Raw genomic sequence first — 10632 nt, 5'->3', positions numbered from 1 at the left:
TCTTCCCTCGCTGTGTGTACGTGTCCCCCTCTTGCTGTGAGTATGTGTGACCCTCTTGCAGTGTATGTGAGTGTCCTTCCCTCTGTGTGTGTGTGTGTGTGTGTGTTACTCTTGCTGTGCGTGTGTGTACGTGGCCCTCCCTTGCTGTGTGTGCCTGTGTGTCCACCTCGCTGTTTGTGCACGTCTCCCTCTCTTGCTGTGTGTGTGTGTGTGTGTTTGCTTGCGTGTGTCCATGTCCTTCCCTGGCTATGTGTGTGCGTGTCCCTCTCTCGCTGTGTGTCTGTGTTTGTGTGCTTGAGCAAGTGCGTGTTCCCCTCTGGCTGTGAGTATGTGTGACCCTTTTACAGTGTATGTGAGTGTCCTTCCCTCACTGTGTGTGTATCTGTGTATGCGTGTCACTCCCACATTGTGTGTGTGTCCCTCCCTTGCTATGTGTCTGTGTGTGTGCATGTCCCTCCCTTGCTTTGTGCGTGTGTGTGTGTGCCTCTTGCTGTGTGTGCACGTGTCACTCCCTCGCTCTGTGAGTGTGTGTCCCTCCCTTGCTCTTTGTGCATATCCAACCAATGTGTGTCCGCATCGCCCCTCGCTGTGTGAGTGCCTGTCCCCCCTTGCTGTGTGTGCATGTGTCCCTCCCTCGCTGTGCCTGTGTGTGTCCCCTCTCCCTGTGTGTGCGTGCCCCCTCTAAAATTCTGTGCACATGCCCTTCCCCTCGCCGTGTGTCTGCTTGTCCATCCTTCCCTGTGTGTGTGCGTGTCCCTCCCTTGCTGTTTATGTGCGTGTCCATGTCTTGCTTTGTGTGTTTGTGTATGTCCTTCCCTCGCTGTGTGTGCGTGTCCTCCATCACTGTGTGTGTCCTTCCCTCCCTGTGTGTGTGTGTTTGTCCCTCCCTCGCTGTGTGTGCATGTCCCTCCCTGGCTGTGTGTGTGTGTCCCATTCTCATGGTGTGTGTCTGTATTTGTGTGCTTGTGCATGCGTGTGTACCTCCCGCGCTGTGTGTATCCCCCTCTTGCTGTGAGTATGTGTGTCCCTCTTGCAGTGTATGTGAGTGTCCCTCCCTCGCTGTGTGTGTGTGTGTGTGTGTGTGTGTGTGTGTGTGTGTGTGTGTGTGTGTCACTTCCTCACTGTACCTGTGTGTCCTTCCCATGCTGTGTGAGTTTGTGTGTGTGTCCCTCCCTTGTTGTGTGTCTGCGTGGATCCCCTTAACTATGTGTATGTATGCGTGTCTCTCCCTCACTTTGTGCGTATGTGTGTCCCTCTTGCTGTGTGTGCGTGTCACTCCCTCGCTGTGTGTGTGTCCCTCCCTTGCTCTTTGTGTATATCCCCCTCACAGTGTGAGTGCATGTCCCCCCTTGCTGTGTGCGCATGTGTCCCTCCCTTGCCGTGTCAGTGTATGTCCTCTCTAACTGTGTGTGCGTGCCCCCTCTCACCTTCTGTGCACATTTCCTCCCCCTCGCCCCGTGTGTATGCTTGTGCCTCCTTCCCTGTGTGTGTGTTTGTATGTGTGTGTATGTATGTTTCATTCCTTCGCTGTTTGTGTGTCCCTCCCTCGCTGTGTGTGTGTGTGTGTGTGTCCCTCCCTCGCTGTGTGTGTGTGTGTGTGTGTGTGTGTCCCTCCCTCACTGTGTGTGTATGTCCCTCCCTCACTGTGTGTGTGTGCGTGTCCCTCTCTTGCTCTGTGTGAGTGTGTGTGTGTCCCACTAGAGCTGCGCGTATGTGTGTGGCCTTCACTCTTGTGTGTGCATGTGTCTCCCCCTCGCTGTGTTTGCAAGTGTCCCTCTCTTGCTCTGTGTGTGGCTCTCCCTCGCTGTGTGTGCATGTGTCTCACCCTCGCTGTGTTTGCGAGTGTAGGGAACCTCTCATTTCCCGACAATCCTCCCTCCCTCCCTCCCTCCCTCCTCAAATGCCTTCATCACCAGGAAACCTCACAATTACTGAAGCCTCCTTTTGGCGCTGCAAACCTCCTAATGTCTGAATAATCCTCCTGTCCTGATATCCCTCCCTATCTCTGTAAGCCCCACCACCCTCCAGTGCCCTTCTGGGGAACATGACAGAGGAGGGAAGATTTGCAAAGACCGAGCCCCCCCCACCTCCCCCCCACACACACACACAGCGAGGGAGGGACACACACACACACACAGAGGGAGGTAGAATTCTGGGAATTACAGATTTGGTCGTATGTCTGTGGTGTGCAAATTATTAGAGGGGACTCTAAAGACAGGATTTATGACTACTTGAAAAACCATAGTTAAATTATCCACAGTCAGTATGGGTTTGTGAGGGGTCAGGTCATTCCTCACAAACCTTATTGAATTCTTTGAGGATATGGCTGAACATGTTGATGGCTCATTCAGAAAAGAAGGAAAATTGGGATACAGGGAAATCTGTCTGTCTGGATACAGGATTGGATGGCCTATAGAAGACAGAGGGTGGCAGCAGATGGAGAGTATTGAGCCTGGAGCTCAGTGACCAGTGGGGTTCTGTAACAATTGGCTCTGGGACTCTGCTCTTTGTGATTTTTGTAAATGACTTGGATGTGGATGTTGGAGAGTGGGTTAGTAAGTTTGCCAATAACATGAAGGTCGGTGGAGTGGTGGGGAATGTGGAGAGCTGTTGTAGGTTGCGATGGGACATTTAAAGGACACAGAGCTAGGCTGGAAGTGGCAGATAGAGTCCACTCTGGAAAAGTGTGAAGTGATTCATTCTGGAAGGTCGAATTTGAATACAGAATACAGGGTGAAAGGCAGAATACTTGGCAGTGCGGAGGAACAGAGATCATGGGGTCCGTGTCCATAGATCCCTCAAAATTGGCACGCACGTTGGTAGGGTTGTGAAAAAGGCATATGTTGTGACTGCTCCCCTTAGAAGGGGGATTGACTGTAAGAGCTGTGAGGTTTTACTGCATCTTTATAGCGTCCTGGTGAGACCACACTTGGAATATTGTGTTCAGTTCTGGTCCCCTGTTTACAGGAAGGATGTGCACGTTTTAGAGAGTGGACACAGGAGATTTACCAGGATGCTGCCTGTAATGGAGGGCAGTTCTTATGGAGAACGTTTGAGGGAGCTAAGGCTTTTTTCATTGGAGAAGGGGGCGGGGCGACTTTGTGGAGGTGAACAAGATGATGAGAGGCACAGAGTGAGTGAATAGTCAGAGACTTTTCCTCCTTTGGCATAAATGGCTATTAAAGGGCGGCATAATTTTAAGGTGAATGGAGGATGGATAAGAGGATAGAGAATGGTAGGTGGTTGGATGGACTGCCAATGGTGGTAGTAAAATTAGACAATTCCGGGACATTTAATAGACTCTTGGACAGATACATGGATAGTAGTAAAATGAAGGGTATGTAGGTTAGTTTAAACTTACAGTTGGAAAAAAGGTTGGCATGAAATCTTGGCCGAATGGTCTTGGGCTGAACTGTTCTGCGTTCTGCATTCTGTCTGGTAAACTGGGTAATAATCTCAGATCAGTGTAAAAGAATATGTCATTCAGGAGGAGCTAGTGAACGAGATAAAAAATTAGCTTGATGGTAGGAGACAGAGGGTGGTGGGAGACATGTTGCCTTTCTGACTGGAGACATGTGACCAGCGGTGAAGTGGGTCCCCTGTTGTTTGTCATTTGGATAAATGGTTTGGATGGGAATATTGGTTTCCTGGTAAGTAATTGTTTTCGGTGACACTGAAATTGGTGGTAAAGTGGACAGGGAAGAAGGTTATCTATGATCCAACAGGATGAACAGTACACTGGGATAGTGGGCTGAAGAATAGCAGATGGAGTTTAATTAGATAAAGGTGAGGTGTTCCATTTTGGTGAAACAAACCAGGGTGGGACTTGTACAGTTAATGTTCGGGCCCTGGGTAGTGTTTTCAGTCAGAGACCCAGTGACCCAGTTACACAGTTCTATGAATGTGGTGTCACAGGTAGACAGGCTGGTGAAACAGGCGGTTGGGATGGTTACCTTCATTGGGAGAGCATTGAGAGTAAGAGTTGGGATGTCATGTTGTATCTGTAAAAGACATTGGTGGGGCCACCATTAAAACATTGTTGACCAGTAGGAAGAACTCATCTAGTTCACTAACCTCCTTTAGGGAAGGACATCAAATATTCTAACTTGGTCTGGCCAACATGTGACTCCAGACCCACAGCAATATGGCTGACTCTGAGCAACCCTCTGGGTAATTAGCAGAGGGGTCAAAGAACGTTGTTCCAGGCAGTGACACCCAGACCCCATGAATGAATAAATAAAAATACCTATGTCCCTCCGTCCCTCTGCAAACCCCTCCAACTGCAGCAATCCGTACTGGCTTTGTAACACCCTGACCACTCTCTGTAACACTCTCACCACCTCCAGCACCTTCACCTCTACTTGTTCCTATTAGCTGAGGTTTTGGATACATTCTCTTGCAAAAATACCACTCGGCCGTCACTTCACCTGCTCACTGGATGCTCATCCCCTCCCACAGCCCTCCTCTTGCGAGCAGACCCATTACAATACATTCGCATTTATTCCTAAAGCACACTCTCACTTCAGGATTTTAAGTACTTTTTGGTGATATTCTCAGCCTCATAATCTAGTATGATCCCTTTTGTTCGGAGTGAGGGATCAGTGGGAATTTCTTGCTGAGGTTTTACTGTTTCAATTGAATGTCCTTTTGTTGAGTGTTTTGCATTGTTCCTTCAAATGTTTTCCACTGTTCATTTCCAGACACACATTTCAGTCTGTTTAGCCGATTTACCTTGGTCAGTTCTCCTCTCAAACTCAGGTCATTGGCTATTTTTGTTTTTAGGCGTTGTAGCTTGTTCTTTCTGTGATTCACTTTAAAACTTTATATTTCTTTAAACTGCACTTTATCACAATTTCCCGAAGGATCTCTCCAGGTGACATTACTCATTCACGAAGTTTCATTACACGGTCGCTCTGCAATAGTTATGTCCCCAGCCAGTTGCACAATGTGCTTTTCAAAAAAACGCTGAACAAAAATTAACCGAACTCCTTCGGTTGACCGTGTGATTGTCCCAGATTATACGAATATTGAAGTTTCCCAAAATTATCACAATGCCTTTGTTAAAAAATTCCAATGAGTTCCTGTTAATGCTGTGATGAACAATGAAATGCTGTTCGGTGGCTAAAACTGCTCTGCAGCTCGTGTCCTTGGCAAGTCGTGGCCAGAACTTATATTCAGACTGAATCTACTTCATGATCTGAGGCCAAATGCTTTCTCTGTAATGTCTTTGTTATCCATTATTGTTAGCGTTGACCATTTTGCCTGAGTTTGCACATGATTACGAACTACTGAATATTTTTGTTCACCCTGTATCCATGTCTCCCTGGTGTCTAAATCTCTTTTATCTCTGTGTCACAAATCCATCGACCATATTATAGCAACGTTGTCCATTTAAAAAAACATAATATACTCTCTTCCACAATTTTCTGTCACAAATCTATTTTCTGATGTACAATTTTAGTTAAACTCTGTCCCATCCTGTTCCTTTCTGCTTGTCTTCAGCCACATTCCCATGCTGTTCCATTGCTTCACCTTTTCCCTTTGGATTTGGAAAGCTCCTTTCACCTGCATCCTCTCTGTCAGTTTAATGCCCTGTCCATAAACCTACTGACATGATTGGCCAGGGCACTGCTCCCAGCGCAGTTCCAGGGGGACCATCCTCATAGATTTTTTTTAAAATCAGGTATGGGATGTGTGAGTCTCTGGCTGACCAGCCTTTCTTGCCCAGTCCTAGAAGCCCTTGAACTGAGTAACTTGCTCGGCCATTTCAGAGGGTCATTGAGAGGCAAACCCTTTGCTGTGGGGATGTCCGTGCAGACCACGTGAGGATGGGCAGATGTCCTTCTCTAAAGGACAAGTGTTTGGATTTGTTGTACATCAATAATGGTTTCATACTTATTTGTGGATTGTTAATTATTATTTTTAAAATTATTGATTTCAAATGTCTCCTTTTCAGATGGTGAGATTCAATCCTGCCTCCCCTGAACATGAGCTGAGGTTTTGGATCCATTCTCTCGCAATAATACCACTAGGCCATTACTTCACCTGCTCACTGGGTGCTCATCCCTGAGCACTGATACCAGGGCATCATGAAGCTAAACCCATTCTTCCCACACAATTGTGTGATCCTGACATCTTCCAGCAACCTGGAACTATTACTTAATATCACTCCATTTTCCAGATCTCTGTGGAACTCAGTGCCATTCTCCATGTGTAACCCTCACTGCATCTGTTTAATTTCCCATTCTGTCTATTTCTCTGTCTCCTGTAGGTATTCAGGAAAGTCCTGACTCAATAGCCTTCCCAGCTGCTGGGTGGATCGTCCATCACCTCATTGAATGCAGTTGGTCTGCCAGAGAGAGACAAAGGGAAAGGAGATCTGGAGCCTTCAATAAATCCTGTAGTGAGGTAAGGTCACCCACAGTGCACAGAGCAAAGAGCAATGAGAGGGCTCCAAACATCTGTTAACACAACATGACAGATACAGTGCTGGAGGGGAGCAGTGTACACACACACACCCCAGGCTCAATCACCACCCCAATGTAAGTTCTGTTATATTAAAACTCACTACTCTGCAACAGTGTATCTATGGCATGTCTTGTGGTCCAGTGTCTTTCATAATTTTTAATTCCTATAACAGATCCTATCGCTGTAACCTCCTCCCTTCCCGATAGTCCCTCCACATATTTGAAATGTACTGCATTCCAGACTACCATCCCTATCCCTGTAACTTGGTTCAGTGTCTATAACATGCCTTACTTTGGTAGTCTCTTCCTCCAATAAGGTAAAAACAAGGCCTGCAGATGCAAGAAACCAGAGTCTAGATTAGAGTGGTGCTGGAAAAGCACGGCAGGTCAGGCAGCATCCGAGGAGCAGGAAAATCGGTGTTTCGGGCAAAAGCCCTCCATCAGGAACAGAGGCCGGGAGCCTGCAGAGTGGGGAGATAAATGAGAGGGGGGTGGGAATGGGGAGAAAGTAGCATAGAGTACAATGGGTGAATGGGGGTGGGGATGGGGGTGATAGGTCAGAGAGGAGGGTGGGGGCAGGTAGCAAAGCGTACATTGGGTGAATGAGGGTGGGGATGGGGGTGATAGGTCAGAGAGGAGGGTGGGGGCAGGTAGCAAAGAGTACAATGGGTGAATGGGGGTGGGGATGGGGGTGATAGGTCAGAGAGGAGGGTGGGGGCAGGTAGCAAAGAGTACAATGGGTGAATGGGGGTGGGGATGGGGGTGATAGGTCAGAGAGGAGGGTGGGGGCAGGTAGCAAAGCGTACATTGGGTGAATGAGGGTGGGGATGGGGGTGATAGGTCAGAGAGGAGGGTGGGGGCAGGTAGCAAAGAGTACAATGGGTGAATGGGGGTGGGGATGGGGGTGATAGGTCAGAGAGGAGGGTGGGGGCAGGTAGCAAAGAGTACAATGGGTGAATGGGGGTGGGGATGGGGGTGATAGGTCAGAGAGGAGGGTGGGGGCAGGTAGCAAAGAGTACAATGGGTGAATGGGGGTGGGGATGGGTGTGATAGGTCAGAGCCGAGGGTGGAATGGATAGGTGGGAAGGGAGATAGGCCATTAGGACAGGTCATGGGGGCGGGGCTGAGCTGGAAGGCTGGAGGTGGGGTGAGATGGGGGAAGGGGAAATGAGGAAACTGGTGAAGTCCACATTGATGCCCTGGGGTTGAAGTGTTCCAAGGCAGAAGGTGAGGCGTTCTTCCTCCAGGCGTCGGGTGGTGAGGGACCGGTGGTGGAGGAAGCCCAGGACCTGCATGTCCTCGGCAGAGTGGGAGGGGGAGTTGAAATGTTGGGTCACAAGGCAGTGGGGTTGCTTGGTGCGGGTGTACCAGAGATGTTCCCTAAAGTGCTCTGCTAGGAGGTGTCCAGTTTCCCCAATGTAGAGAAGACCGCATAGGGAGCAACGGATACAATAAATGATATGAGTGGATGTGCGGGCAAAACCTTGATGGATGTGGAAGGCTCCTTTAGGGCCTTGGATAGAGGTGAGGGGAGAGGTGTGGGCGCAGGTTTTGCAATTCCTGCAGTGGCAGGAGAAGGTGGCAGGAAGGGAGGGTGTGTTTTTGGGGGGTGTGGAACTGACCAGGTAGTCATGGAGGGAATGGTCTTTGCGGAAAGAGTAGAGGGATGGGGAGGGAAATATATCCCTGGTGGTGGGGTCTTTTTGGAGGTGGCAGAAATGGCGGCGAATGATTTGGTTTATGCGAAGGTTGGTCGGGTGGAAGGTGAGCACCAGGGGCGTTCTGTCCTTGTTACGGTTGGAGGGGTGGGGTCTGAGGGCGGATGTGCGGGATGTGGACGAGATGCGTTGGAGGGCATCTTTTACCACGTGGGAAGGGAAATTCCGATCTCTAAAGAAGGAGGCTATCTGATGTGTTCTGTGGTGGAACTGGCCCTCCTGGGAGCAGGTACGGCAGAGGCGGAGGAATTGGGAATAGGGGTTGGGAATTTTGCAGGCGGTAGGGTGGGAAGATGTGTAAACTAGGTAGCTGTGGGAGTCGGTAGGTTTGTAAAAAATGTCGGTGTCAAGTCGGTTGTCATTAATGGGGATTGAGAGGTCCAGGAAGGGGAGGCAGGTATCAGAGATGGTCCAGATAAATTTAAGGTCAGGGTGGAATGTGTTGGTGAAGTTGATGAATTGCTCAAACTCCTCGAGGGAGCACAAGGTGGTGCCAATGCAGTCATCAATGTTGCGGAGGAAGACGTGGGGAGTGGTGCCATTGTAACTACGGAAGATGGACTGTTCTACATAGCCAACAAAGAGACAGGCAGAGCTGGGGCCCATACGGGAACCCATGGCTACCCCTTTGGTCTGGAGGAAGTGGGAGGATTCGAGGAAAAATTGTTAAGCGTGAGGACAAGTTCAGCCAAACAACTGACAGTGTCGGTGGAAGAGTACTGTTGTGGTCGTCGGGAGATGAAGAAACGGAGGGCCTGGAGGTCCTGGTCATGGTGGATGGAGGTGTCGAGGGATTGGATATCCATGGTGAAGATGAGGCGTTGGGGGCCAGGGAAATGGAAGTCTTGGATGAGTGGAGGGTGTGAGTGGTGTCTCAAACGAATGTGGGTAATTCCTGGACTGGGGAATAGGACAATGTTGAGGTCGGTAGACATGAGTTCGGTGGGGTAGGAGCATGCTGAGACAATGGGTCGGCCAGGGTGGTCAGGCTTGTGGATCTTGGGAAGGAGGTAGAACCGGGCGGTGGGGGAACCCGGACAATGAGGTTGGAAGCTGTGGGTGGGAGATCTCCTCCTGAGGTGATGAGGTTCTGTATGCTCTGGGAGATGACGGTTTGGTGATGGGAGGTGGATCATAGTAGAAGGGGGTGGTAGGAGGAGGTGTCTTTGAGTTGGCATCATGGCTTCAGCGGGGTAGAGGTCAGTGCACCAGACTCCCACTGCACCCCCTTTATCTGCTGGTTTGATGGTGAGGTCGGTATTGGAGCAGAGGAAGTGGAGGGCTGTACGTTGTGAGGGTGAGAGGTTGGAGTGGGGGAGGGGGTAGATAGGTTGAGGTGGTTAATGTCTCGGTGGAAGTTGGAAATGAAGAAATCGAAGGCAGGTAATAGGCCAGCGCGGGGTGTCCAGGTGGATGGAGTGTATTGGAGGGTGGCAAAGGGGTCCTCAGAAAATAGGCGGGAGTCTTCATTGTAAAAGTAAGCTCTGAGGTGGAGGTGGTGGAAGAAGTGTTCGATGTCACGGCGTGTATTAAATTCATTGATGTGTGGACGGAGGGGGATAAAGGTGAGGCCTTTGCTGAGGACTGATCATTCGTCCTCAGTGAGGGGGAGGTCCGGGGGAATGGTGAAAACTCGGCAGGACTGGTAGCTGGGACCAAGCGTAGGTGTGGAGCTGGGGGAGGCGACGGAGCCTGTAACTGGAGTTGGTGTGGTGTTCGGGGGGATGGGGATGGAGTCATGAGCAGGGGTGGGGTTCCCCTCAGGGTTCTGGAGGCAGGGATGATGACGGTGGGACCTGGGGGTGGTGTCAGCAGAATGCAGGTGAGTGGCGTTGGTGGGGGTGGAAGTGGTGGCAAACACAGTCGTTGGGGGGCGTGGAAGTCACTGAGTGTGTGACATCAGTGATGATGTGAGGGGCGGAAGTGATGACACTTGTGGTGTATGAGGAATTGTGAGGGGCGGAAATGGCATTTACTTTATTTTAACCAATAATTTCCTGTCACAAATCTGTTTGACAATGTCGTATTTTAAATAAACTCAGTCCCTTACTGTTTCTGTTGGTCTTCATCCACATCTCCATGGTGTTCCAATATTTCAACCTTTCTCTTTGGACTTGGGAATTTCCATTCACCTCAGACCTGTCCCCCTCCTCATCTGTGTCCGTTTATCGCACACTGCATAATCCTGGTACCAGAGGAACCTATCCCAATAAAATAACTCAGTCCTCCCTGAGTACTGGTAGCAGTGCTCACTGGTCAGAACCACTTCTGATGGTACCATTGTGTGATCCTGATACATTCCTGCACTCTGCTGATATCACTGTCTCTCTCCATGTGGTATCCCTCACTGTGTGGGTCTAATTGCTGCCTCTGTCAGTGTCTCTCGCTCTTACAGCTACTCCAGATCCTGAGCCAACAGCATTCTCCACTCAAGAGGGAAGCAACTG

The sequence above is a fragment of the Chiloscyllium punctatum genome, chromosome 34 (assembly GCF_047496795.1).
Source record: "Chiloscyllium punctatum isolate Juve2018m chromosome 34, sChiPun1.3, whole genome shotgun sequence".
NCBI classification, from domain to species: Eukaryota; Metazoa; Chordata; class Chondrichthyes; order Orectolobiformes; family Hemiscylliidae; genus Chiloscyllium; species Chiloscyllium punctatum.
This window is presented reverse-complemented; position numbering follows the sequence as displayed.